Source organism: Alligator mississippiensis, chromosome 2, assembly GCF_030867095.1.
Source record: "Alligator mississippiensis isolate rAllMis1 chromosome 2, rAllMis1, whole genome shotgun sequence".
NCBI lineage: Eukaryota > Metazoa > Chordata > Crocodylia > Alligatoridae > Alligator > Alligator mississippiensis.
The window spans coordinates 258,464,410-258,478,045 of record NC_081825.1 but is presented as its reverse complement, the minus strand read 5'-3'; the positions used below and the strand labels follow the sequence as shown (position 1 = coordinate 258,478,045).

The following is a 13,636-nucleotide window of genomic DNA, read 5'->3' as shown; positions in this document are numbered from 1 at the left end:
CGCAAGGTGGTGTGGTGTTTGCGCAAGAGGAGCCAAGTCGGAGGCTTTGACAGGGAAAAGAGGAAGACACTTCGCGCTACAATAATGGTGAGTACACGGCAGACTGCCAGGGCCCTGCCCGCGGTGGTGCTGCCTGCCCGGGGCTCCTCTGAGGCCCGCGGGGGGGGGCAGGTCTAGGGGCCAAACGAAGCCTGCTGGGGGGGGCTAAGGCCACCCTCCTCCCCATCTGTGGGGGCTGCTTGGTGGGGCCTCTGTGGCCTGGGGGGGAGTGGGAGTTTCCTCACCTGTCCCACATGTGTCCACCTTCAGGCCTTAGAGGAACAGGTGAGGGAGCTCCAGGCTGAGGTCAGCAGGCTGCAGGGGATCAGGGCTGCCAAGGACGAAATTGACAGATACTTTAATTCTCTGCAGGGTCAGTAACTTAGTGGAGAAGCCTCCCGGGAGAGACCCGCTGCAATATGGCAGATGGTCACCTCCAGAGCCAGGGATACTCATGCTACCAGTGTCAGCTCCCCAGGTAAAGCCGGGGAACAGGTACGAGGCCCTGACTGCCGTGGAGGAGGATGGAGGAAAGAATACCTCCAGAGGAGCCGATGCCACTCCATGCACAGTGCAGACTGAGTGATGCCGGAACACCAAGAGGAATAGATGCCAGGTCCTTGTCATCGGCGATTCCATCCCAAGGGGAATGGAGGGGCCCGTCTGTTGCCCTGACCCCATGTGAGGTTTGTTGCCTGCCTGGAGTTCAGATTTAGAACATCACAGAGATGATCCTGGACCTCATCCGACCCTCTGATCAATACCCCATGGTCCTCATCCACGTGGGAATGAATGGCATGGCCAGGGGCAACCTGGACTACAAGGCTCTAGGGGCCAAGCTCAAGGAGACGGGGCACAGGTGGTTTTCTCCTCTATTCTTCTAGTAAACAGACGTGGATGGCACCACAAGGCACACATCGGTGATGTCAACTGGCAGCCTCAGAGCTGGGGTTACCAAGCGGGCCTTGGATTCTTGGACCATGACCCATAGTTCCGCACAGAGGACATGCTTGGGCAGGACGGGATTCATCTCTCCCCGAAAGGTAAGTGTGTTTTTTCTTCCAGGCTGGCTGATCTCATACAGTGAGCTTTAAACTAGGTTCGCCGGGGGACGGGGATGCAGAGGAACATGAGGACACCACCGTCAAGCCAGGGGGTGTGTGCAGGTAGTACCCAGATAAGTGACAGGGGCCAGGGCAGGCATAGGAACAAGGGGGCAGCATGTGCATCTAGAGGAGGCCCCAAATGCCTCTACACAAATGCTCGAAGCATGGGGAATAAGCAGGAGGAACTCGCCTTCCTGCTAGCTAGCAAAAACCCAGACCTAGTGGGACTCACAGAAACCTGGTGGGATTCTACCCATGACTGGGCAGTGGACATCAATGGCTACAGACTGTACAGGCAAGATGGAGAAGGGAAAAAAGTGGGGGGTGTAGCGCTCTACATCAAAGAGCAATACACGTCCTCGATGATCAGGACGGGGTCAAAGGAGGGGCAAACTGAGGTGCTATGGGTAAGAATGCAAGGGGGTCGTGGGGAAAGGGACTTGATAGTGGGCATCTACTACAAACCGCCTCACTGGGGGGATGAGCTGGACCTGGAATTCTCAGGTCAGCTCACGGAGGCTGTAAAGTCAAGGGATGTGGTTGTCATGAGTGACCTAAACTAGCCAGACATCTGCTAGGAGAAGCAGTCAGCCAGGTCCGACCGCTCATGTAGGTTCCTAGCTGGGATCCAAGACCTCCACCTAACCCAGGAGGTGCATAGTCCCACCAGGGAAATTGCCTTGCTGGACTTGGTCCTTGCCACAGGCCATGACTTGGTGAGGGGTCTATGGGTACTCAACCACCTGGGTGACAGTGATCATTGCCTGCTGGAATTTACTATCCAGCACAGGGTGGTAAAAGCAGGCAGTAAGGCAAAAGTCATTGATTTCAGGAGGGCTGACTTCAATGAGCTAAGAAGATTAGTAGGAGAGGCATTGGGGTCTCGGAGTCCAAGATGGGTGGTTGTTCCTCAAGGAGACAATCCTCTAAGCTCGAAGGGAGTCAGTCCCAATATGCACCAACGGGGCAAGAGTGCTAAAAAAACCCCATGGCTCGGCAAAGGCATCCAGGATTGCCTGAGGGCAAAAAAGGTGACTTACAAACAGTGGAAGCAAGGGGGATTACACCTCCATTGCTCGTGACTGCAAGGAGGCTGTTAGGAAGGCCAAGGCAGAGATGGAGATAGGGCTAGAGACCAGAATTAGGGATAACAAAAAGTCTTTTTTCAAATACATAGGGAGTAAGAAGGCACCGGGTAATGTGGGGCCCCTACAGCACAGGCTTGGCAATTTGGTGATTGCAGCAAACAAAAAAGTTGACCTCTTTAATGAATTCTTTGCCTCCATATTCCTGGACAGGGACTGGGACATTTCCCCCACTAGGATTATGGAAGGACCCAAGGGAGGTCCAAGGGTCAGGGATGACCTAGTTAGGGAACTTTTGGAGGGGCTGGATGTGTTTAAATCAGTAGGTCAAGATGTTCTTCACACAAGGGCACTGAGGGAATTGGCAGGGGTCATAGCGGGGCCCCTGGCACGGCTGTATGAGTGCTCGTGGGGCCCTGGCCAGGTACCAGAGGATTGGAAAAGGGCCAATGTGGTCCCCATTTACAAGAAGGGGAGAAAGGCATTTACAAGAAGGGGAGAAAGGCAACCCCGGCAACCATAGGCCGGTCAGACTTCCCTCGGTCCTTGGGAAAACCTTTGAGAAAACCATCCAGAAGCACATCTGCAAGGGCCCAGCAGAGGAGGTAATGCTCAGGGGCAACCTGCATCGGTTCACTGAGGGCAGATCCTGCCTGTCTAACTTGGTTTTTCTTTTATGATCAGGTCAAAGTCCCTGGATGAGGGCGTTGAGGTGGATGTCATCTTCCTGCACTTTAAGAAGGCCTTTGACACTGTTTCCCACCACATTCTCTTAAAAAAACTAGGTGACTGCAGCATTGATGACTACACAGTCAGATGGGTGGCAGATTGGCTAGATGGTCACACCCAGACAGTGGTGGTGGATGGGTTGTTTTTGACCTGGAGGGATGTGGGCAGTGGAGTCCTCCAGGGCTCAGTCCTGGGGCCTGTACCATTCAACATCTCTATCAGCGATCTGCATGTGGGTGTGGAAAGCACGTTGTCCAAGTTTGTTGACAATACCAAGATGTGGGGCGAGGTGGGCACGCTGCAGGGGAGGGATAGAATCCAGCTAGATCTAGACAGGTTACAGAGGTGGGCGGATAAGAATAGGATGGAATTCAATGCAGACAAGTGCAGGGTGCTGCTTCTAGGGAGAAGGAACCAGCAACAAACCTATAGGCTGGGAAACACCTTTCTTGTCAACACAGCGGCAGAAAGGGATCTTGGAGTCACTGTTGACTCCAGGATGAACATGAGCCGTCAATGTAAGGAAGCAGTCAGTAAGGCTAACTGCACCTTGTCATGCACTTTAAGACGGATGTGGCTAGCATTGAGAGGGTCCAGAGGAGGGCCACTTGCATGGTCAGGGGGCAGCAGGGCAGGCCCTACAAAGAGAGGCTGAAGGGCCTGAATCTATCCAGCCTTCACAAGAGAAGGCTATGAGGGGATCTAGTGGCCATTTACAGACTCACCAGGGATGACCAGCTGGAATTGGGTGAGGCTCTGTTCCCCTAGGCACCATCAGGGGTTACTAGGAACAACGGCCACAAATTGTTAGAGAGAAGGTTCAGGCTGGACATCAGAAGACATTACTTTACAGTTAGGGCTGCCAAGCTCTGGAATGGGCTCCCAAGGGAGGTAGTACTCTCCCCTATCTTGGGGGTCTTCAAGAGAAGGCTAGACAGATATTTGGCTGGAGTGTTATGACCCCGACACTCGTTCCTGCCCGGGGCAGAGGGTCAGACCTGATGTTCTGTTTAGGTCTCTTCTGACCCTAAGCACTATGAAACTATAATTATGCACCATTTTCCAGGGACACATGTACAGCACAAAGCAAGGGAAACCTGTACCTTCTTTGTACTACTATCAGATTGCTCATGGAAGATAGTAATACAGAGTAATGCAATTGTCTTTTCAATTTCAGAAAGATTCATTAGTGAAAATCCTGTAGCAAAACTATGCAACAGGAGACAAGAAATTAACATGCAGCTCACCAAGCTTATCACACTAAATTTGGCATTAAGTTTAAGTTTTACAAAGGAACCCTAAAATATTTCTCTCTCTCTCTCTCTCTCTCTCACACACACACACTCTTTTAGTACAAATATATAAATCCCAAATAAATAAGACCTGCCTCTAAAATACACCAGTCACAAATTAATTTGGTCAAGAGAATTGGTGTACAAACACTTGCAGATCCTTTCTAAATAATAAGGCCCTCCCCTCAGTAGATGGTAGATATATACATAGCTGTAAGAATTAAATAGTGATGCATTATATCTTCAGTCTAGAGATCTTGACTCAAGTCTACGCTAAAAAAAAGTGAAAAAATTAGTTTTGGCTTCATCTAGTCTTGGCATTATCTAAAGGAAGGTGGCAAAATTGATTATCCTTGCTCGTGAATGGAACAGCAGGGATAAAGTCAGAGCTAAAGTGCATTAATACAATTAAGAGGGAAAGTCTGCATAGTACCTGTCCAGCTTGCTTATAGTAATGTACTGCAGCTAGTGAATAATATTTCAAGAACACCTAATTCACCCATTATGTTATTTTGGAAAACCAGCAGTATATTCTTCGTGATAAAAGCATAAAGTCACCATTTTAAATCCTGTTTCCTGAAAAAAAAAGTTAGAAGCAAAGCAAATTTGAGTGAAGATTATGCTAGCCCACAAATAAAAATGTTTGATGACCCAGAAGACATTATGTATGGAGAATGGAGTTTTGAAAACCACTGGCCTGTACTGTTAACATTTGCAAGTAGAAGGAACATCATCCTCAACGTCACTGTTCATTTGAGCATTCTATTTTTGTTCCCTTCAGCAAGCAACAAGTACAGTCTATTCTACTAACATGCACCTTGGACAAGTGCATAATTTGCTTAACTGCATAACACAATGTCAGCTCCAATCTGCTATCTTTAGCTTACCTTGAAACAAACATCAGTTAAGTACAGAAACCTCTGAAGTACACATAGCATCTTTTCAAGCATCTTTCCACTATTTACTTTGTAAATAATTATGTTATTTCACTTCATCAGAAATAGCGAAGAGGAGGAAGCAGCTATCAAAAGAAGGTTTTTAAAAGTTCTGAAAATGAGGGGCACTATTCAGTTTCAGTAATATCACACAACTGACAGTGCTATGTACTTAATGAACATGGTTTGTATTAAGTATAGATAAGTGCTGCATACTCTGGGTAAATGCATAGCCTTTTTCAGTGTGATATACTTATACAGGACACATTGTATACCCAGTCTGTTATTTCTGCTACTCACACTGCCAAAGCACAGAGCCTATATGCAGATCTTTCTTTAGTCTCTGCCTTAATGCAAGTTCCTTTGCCCTGGGGATATCATGGGACAGTTGTATTCTTTCAACTCTGTTTTATAGTCTGTTAAGAGTTCCTGTATTCCCTGGAAGGCATCCTCAAACACTTCCTTGAGTGGAGGGGCAGAAGACTAAAAATAAGACTATCGTCTTTAAACATTTTTTAACCAATAATGGGCACTTCCCTTTCACCTTAGTACTTTTACAAAATCATGTCTTTTCCACTGTGTTATTTAATCATGTTGGATTCACATATGTCACCTTAGGCTAGGGATAGAAATTGAACATAAACTGGTATAAGTGCTTGGAAACTTAGTTCAAATCTGTAACAAAAGAGAAGTTCAGTGCAAATGAACCCCTTTCAAAATGACTGAAACTAGCTTAAGATAAACCTGGATGCATGTAGTATCAAACTTAACTGATTTAGGTTACATCGGTTTACTGAACTTCTGTTCCTGATCCCCTCCAGATTCAAATTAACTCATGGTCCCCCAGCATCTGAGGATGCTTTGCACCTCCCTTGCAAACTCTCTCCTTACAGGGTGGGCAAGATAGGCTTGGCCCAAGCTGTCTGGTCCATCCCAGCAGGGAGGCATGCTCTAGCACCCCTGGTTTCTAGTGTAAGCCAGTGCAAGCATGTGGCTGCATTTCGGGAATCAAAAGTGAATGTCTGTTCATTTACTTATTGGTTCAATCTATGCAGCTTAGACTAACCTGCAAAAAAAGAACAGATTCAGCTTCAGGCTTCTTGACTGTTTGTACTTAGCCTTAATGGGAATCTTATCTTCCCTCTAAGCCTGAAATTAACACTTTATCTTCTACTGTCTGTTTTTTTCTTTCAGTCATAATTTTACTATTTCTAATGCCACATTGACTTGTATACCACTGTCCAACTTAAATGAAATGTTCTAACAATTTCTAGGCTGACAGTTTGTTGCTGTTATGAAGAATCTGTCTGTGCTAATGGTAATATCGTCCTCTCCACCCGTGAAGTGTATGTTTTATTGGTATTTGCAGATTCTTGCTACATGATCTTTCAGTGCTTGTATCTTTTTCCCCTAAATGGTGAGCATTACCTTGGTTTATGCTTGCCATATCACATGCAGCTTTATGTGCTGCCTTTTTTTTTTGTTAAACCATGCCCATATTGTCAGAGTACTGACCAGTCTTCCGCAAACTTTGACCTGGACTGCCTTTGCTTAAAAGATTCTAATTGCTTTGTCAAGGGTTATTTCTGGAACTTTTGGGAATCTCTCAGACTTTTTTGTCCATTGGTGGCTCTCAGATTTTGAAAGGGGGGATGCAGAAGGTGTGGCATATCATCACATGTAACACAACACATTTTTCTCCAGTTAAGGAGAGCTAGCACTATATTATTCTGTTTAAGAAAACAGTAAAACAAATATAACTTGGTATGAGCACCAATTTGCTAGATTAATATTTTTAACACCCCCCCCCACCCCAACCTAGGCAAAAAGGAGTCCAAATAGTCAAGGAGATATTATATCACTAGTCCTGTATTATTATAGTTAATTTTATCTCTCTCATTTAGATTCATAAAAGAAAATCTAGCCCATTTGAGTGTCTTGGCAGTGCCTCCAATACTTCACTGTCAGTCATTTCAGCACATTGAGTTAATATTACCACACTCCAGTTAAGGTATTTAGCTAGAGCTAAAAACAGCTGCAAGGCTGTAAAATAGAAGAGGGGCTAACAGACAACAAAATTAGCAGAAGAAATGACACATTGGAGAGCAAGCATCAAGACCATTAAAATAACAGGGGATTATTAACACGTGTGGAGTGGAGAGAGATTAGCAGAAATCAGACAGATGATAAAAAACCATGAAATCAACTGATTCTTGAAGCCAACTGATTCTCTCAGCACTTCATAAACAGAAATACTGCTGTTCCTCCCAGGCAGTTGGTTTGCAAGTTCAGGTGGAACAGGAGTCAAAGGCAGGGTGGGTGGGGAGTGCAACTTCACCACTGTAGCCGTCCTGCCCCATTTTGTCTCAGATCAGCAGGGACTCAGGTTTTCCATTTCCCGTGGAAAAACAGAGAAAACCACAGATTCCCTATTTTATCAGAGAAAAAACAGATTTTACCTTTTAGCAGAGAAACCCACAGATTTCCCACTTTTGCAAAGAGCACTGCAGGCAGGCAAACTTCCAGCCTACAAGAACTAATTGCAAAAAAAGGCACAAAACCCCCAAGGGAGAGTGGGAAAAGGTGGGGCCTGAGGCTTTTAGTAACCCAAGCGTTGGCTCAGGCTCACTTTCCTTCCTGGAGCCTGTGAGGTAAGTGGGGCAGGGCTGCAGAGCGGGGGGAAGCAGACTGGGGGCTGAAGGAATGGGGAAGTGTCAGGGAAAGACATTGAAGCACCTGCCCAGCCAGTCACACATGTCCACACAAGAGGAGGCTGGACAGTCACCTCGCTGGGGTCACCTAACCCCAGTTGTCTTCCTGCCTAGAGTGGAGAGGGTGGACCAGATGATCTCTAAGGTTCCCTTCCAGCCCCTAAATCTATGAATCCATTTGGAGGGTTCTGATTTGATTCAGAGAGATTAAAGGGTCTCCTGATTTGATTCGGATTGGGAGATTCAGCTACTGAATCGGGACGAATCTCCACTGAATCGAATCAACGACTGAAGCTTCGTACAGCCCTAGTAAGAACACGTACCAGGCACAATTTAAAATTTGGAAAGAAATCTTTTGCTGAGCTAGTTTCTGTTTTAATTTAGCAGTTTTAGTAAAATACTCATGAGTAAATGTAGTGTACAAAATAATTAGTATTCCTAATTAGCATTAAGGGGGAAAATGGATTTGTAAAAGTCAATTGTTCTACAGTATTCTGAAAGTTCCATTACAGCTTCCTATCAGGTTCTGATTTTCACTGCTTCAACCAAATAAAGTTTCCTGAAAGCTGTGCTTTCTCATAGTTCACAGCTAGCCAAAAGCATTTGCACTCAAGCACTTCCATCCAAACAGCAGTCAAACCAAACTATTTAACAAACTTATAATAGATGAGCTTTCTTATCAGCTGTAGCCTACAAGATCAAAGAACTTCATTCAGATTATCCATGCTGAATGCTGCAATGAGTGTTTGGCAGCTGAGTATAGGAGCAGTACCTTAGTTTGCACAATTTGATTCAAAATTAAAATTTTCATATTACAGGCAGCTGTTGCACCTGGAATATGAGGCTAATTATAAATATGAAAGAATTCTTTTAACAACTGACTTTTGGTGGAGTGGAATGGCACGTATTCTTGTTTTCGTTATTTTAGAACTCCACTGTTGGCACATAGCTCCATCTAGCGGTTAAAGTTACTAGAGATCAGAAAGACTAAAGGTTGTGTTTGCTGAAAGATGTTTTAATGTTACATTTCCATTTAGTGCTGTAAGATGCTGCCCTTAAAGAAAAATGAAAATATTACCTAAAAACAAGTATATTAGTTTCATTGATTGTTTTCATCAATATTCTCAAAGTGTATTTCAAGAAATTCCTAAACAACTACCATTTATCTATATTTATCTAACCCATGACACAATAAGAAATACCTAATGCCTAATTTAGTTATTTTTCCTTAAATAGTAATATAAAGTTTGTTAATATTTCCTCTTGCTAATCTGCACTCAACACACTAATAGCCTATCATCCGAGTAAGGTCCTTAGTAATAGCAATGTTTATCCTGCAGTGACTGCAGCTCCCATAGACATACCTGAGCCAGCTTTAAAATAGATTGGATATTGCTAGCCTCAGAGGTGAGGTGACATGGAGCTTGAAATGTGCTGCAAAACCTTCCGGGACACAGGGTAAATCTCAGGCAGTTAACCTGTATTGTGCTCTATGTCAGTACAGCTACACAGCTAGCAGTAGCTGAGCTACAAAGCATGCAGGTAACTCTAGTTACTTGCATGAATTGCATCTACTAAAATGTAGACATGCCCTTTCATTGGAAAGGGTAGGAGAAACAATATTGGATCCTTTTAGCTTTTGAGTTAATAAAATGAAAGCCCTACATTAAAGCTGTAATTTTAATATTACTAGTTTATTCTAAAAAGGTGTTTAAAAATGTGACCAGCAAGAATTGTAGGGCTATTAAGTTTATGTTCTGTTCCTTTATGGAACAATGAAAGCAGGACAGACTGCCCAACAAGGATATAGGTGTGGAAATATATCCTCCTTCGTCACAGTAGTCAGGTGCAAAGATAAAAGCCTGACTTTAAGCTTCCTGTGGTCTAATAAAAATCAGCAGTGCTAGAGGCAAAGCCAAAAATGCAGATTTATAATATACTGTTTGCATTTCTTTAGATACCTATAGTCTAGTTCACATGATTTAATTATATGTTGCATTTTACATGGTCTTAAACTATAAAGTCAACAAAATCATGGTATCTTGACCTAAACAAACAGCAAAATCTCTCAAAATTATGCATTAGCTTGCTTGAAAAGAGATTAAAGAGATTATATTAATCAAGTATTTAGCTTTTTAATTGTATTTTTCTGTCCAAGTAGAATATAAAATACAGAGATTGGATATTAATGCTAAGTTTCCACAAATATTATTTTTGCATTAATAAAAGTTAACCAAAGAAATTAATTTTTATAACTGTACCTGAACAGCTCATTTTAACAGCATTTATACTGCAGTTCAGAGTTTATTTTATTTTAGTCACTGCTCAATTAAAACTCAATAATTTTATTAGTGCTATTGGTGATAAGGGCATTTCAAAGTTGCCTTCAGTAGCCACTTCTAAGCATGCTGAAGTCAGAGGTCTCAACACCAACCATTAAGAAAACCCCTGCAAAAGGAGCTTCATCACCATGTTTTCAGGTCTGGCACATGTAATCAGGGCATGCTCAAGAGCATCCTCCACAGAGAACACTGCCAACTTTCATCCCCAAAGAGCAGTGGCTCTCAAGTTTTTTGGACTCCAGGCACCCGTCAATGGATCTGAGGCAGCTCTCCATAACTCTTGTGAAGTGAGTAGCATCCAATTTCAAAAACGAATGTATATATTACAGTGCTGAAGATTGGACAGGCAGGGAAAAACTTGTGCTTGCATTCATCTGTTTATCTCCTCATACTTTGTGGCACCCTTCCAAGAAACTGGTGGCACTCTGGTTGATAATCACTGCCATAAATCAAGCCATTTGTGTGACATGTATCAGGGACTGTGCTCACAAAGAAAAAATAACCTAATATTTTCATGTGGAAAAAGGAATATTTACATTTAAAAACAGGAAAATTTAGTTTACAAGTGTACAAAATGTACACTATGTACACAGAGAAAATAGACACACAAAACCAATGAGATCATTAAAAATCACTACTTACTTACTGGAATTGCATCTGTAAGTTTATTTTTAGGTCCATCACTGCTAAATACTTGATATTGTAGGATCCTAAGCAACCTCAACATTTCTACTAGAAAGAATTATCTAGTCTGAAAAGAAGAGAAGACTGAGGGGGGCTTTGATAAGTCTTCAAATGCAAAGAGAGTTGTTATAAAGAGCTACTACTCTCCATGTCTGCAGAGGATAAGGCAAGTAATAACAGTGTTAAATCACAACAAAGGAGTTGCAGGTTAGGCATTTTGAGCTACTATAAATGTAGTTACCTGGCAAGCAATGGGCCACTGGTTACTTAGGGAGGTTGCAGAATCTCCAACACTGGAAGTTTTTTATCTTCTGGTTAGAAAAATTATATCTAGAATGGTTCAGATCAGTTGGGGGTCAAGCTTTTTGGCAGATGGGGCTAGTCTGGGGCACACTTCCTTCCTGAGTGCCACTCTGATACCTTTTCCTCACCCAGTGTGTTGCTCAGCTTTCTGCCCCCTGCCCTATCTGCCACTGCGGTGCCTATTCCATCCCTTATCAGCTGTGTGCCATACACAGAGGCTACCCATGGAACTTGTGGCACCTGTACCACAAGTTGCCATCCCTGGGGTTTAAAAAGAGAATCTCTTAGGGTCGCTTTCAGCCCTGTTTCTGCATGACTAACCTGAATATACAGGGCAGGAATGCAGTATCTTGATAACCAAATCCCACAAAATACAACCATAAATAGGGACCCACTTAATTTGTGAATTCATGGATTTTCTGGAAATTGCAAAATTGGACATTGTCTGCTAAATCCATGAAAAAATCCCTAAAAATAAAATACTGGCTCCCCGGTGAGACACACAGGTCCTTGCGGCTGCTGCACCCAGCTGTGTAGCCTCGGGGGGGGGAGGCAGCCACCAATGCAAAATGAAGCAGCCAAGATGGTGCCCCCTAACTTTGCTTCTGATTGGCTGAGAGGGCTGCCAGTCAGTGGCAAGGGATGGAGCTGCATAACAGACAGCCCTCTCAGCCAGTCAGGAGTAAGGGGCAGGGCTGCATGACAGACAGCTCTCAGCCAATCAGTGGTGAGGGGCAGAGCCACTGGGGCCCCTCAGCCAGAAGCGTAGAGGTAGCCGGCTGTGATAAGCCAATGAAAATGGTGGCCGGCTCCGCAATCTGTCCACGAAGTCAGCCACCCGCCTCCTTGATTAGAGTATGTCCTTAATCATAAATCAAGGACCTTGGAAAGGAAGAATTATATTTATAAGCATCACCTTCTTCAATGTGCAGTTTACACCAGCCCAGATATTTTTTCTGCTTACAATATGGGAACACATCAAATAATAATTTTTATGTGCTCAATGATGTCCAGACAACACATAGGTATCTCAGTTTGGACTTCCTTTCACAAAAGAGTTGAACTTATAAAATAAACCATTCTATATCACATACATTTCTGAACAGCTTTCAGGTAATACCAGAATGAAAATCGTAAGAAAGGACAAAACAACACTTTTTCTTTCTGATATTACCATAACCATACCTGCAATAGGCACGGCAGAGTTGCACCTTATAGGTCTCTGGCAGATGTTATACCTAAAATGCAATTAACCTGTTAATTGCAATGTAAATAATACCCAGCCACACATTAAGACAATTAATCTAATGACAAAACAAGAAACTAAATGTGTGCAATATTTTTGTGGCTGGTTTCCATCACACCTTAAACTGAATGGGCAGCTGGGTAGCCCCGCTATGCAGTCCGATGCCAGCTGCATGATAGAGGTTGGCTGACAGATCCCCCCTTGTCAACAGGCTTACCACTGTGTGGTACAACCCTGCATGGGACTGAACTCTGCTGTTTTCAGGGTGTTATTAGTTGGGGCCCCCAATAACCTGATATGGTGCTTGCCTAGCTTGTCAGGAGCTGAGGAGCAAGGCATGCTCTAGTGCTGGGTTGCAGGGAGCTGCAGGGTTCCCTGTGATCTGGTAAGCAGACTAGCTTTCCCCACAACCCCAAGGGAGCTGTGGAGCAAAGCACTTGAAATCTCAGACATGGGGATCCTCGGATTCCAATCCCTCCTCCCACCCCCATTCACTGGGACCTTTAAAAACCTTGTGTGTGGCTGGGCTGCTCACCAGGTTTTCTGACATCCAGGTGCACAGGGCTGTAGGACTGGCTCCAATATAGTCCCAGGGCAGGGACCCACAGTCTACTGATTGTCAGTCACAGCCCTGGAACTGTACCAAAGTCTCAAACTGGGCCAAGTGAAGTCCTGGGACTGGGACCCAAAATTAGCTGATTGTCGGTCTCAGCCCGGGGTCCGCACTAGAACCCATTCAAGGCGCTGATGTGATCCCTAGGCTGGGACCCACAATCAGCTAATTATAAGTCAGCCCTGGGACATCATTGGAGCCAATTCAAGACTGATGAAGCCCCAGGCCTGGGACTGACTATTAGCTGACAAGTACTAATGGTGCATGGTGCAGGAGGCACCATTGTTGGGATCAGGGATCAGACCCAATTACACCATTAAATGAACACATGCTAGGAGCCAAAGACTAATTCAGAGAGGCCTAAGATTTCATAAGCAACAGTGTACTTTGTCAGATGCTATCTTGCAATAGCTAGCCTGGGACAAGGAAAAGATGTAACATTCAGTACCTTTAAACAATCCCTGCTAGGAGTAGCTGTTTGCTACAATGTATAACACACTAGATCAGTATACCATGTCTCTCTATAATAGGTAAAGATGATTATTTTGAGA

At 44.1% G+C, this 13,636-nt stretch overlaps 1 protein-coding gene across 5 annotated transcripts in view; it reads right to left on the bottom strand.

The window, feature by feature from the left end:
* Nucleotides 1-13,636, bottom strand: part of MIPOL1 (mirror-image polydactyly 1) — a 359,424-nt gene that overhangs the window by 330,434 nt on the left and 15,354 nt on the right. The gene's annotated exons all lie outside the window — the stretch shown is intronic.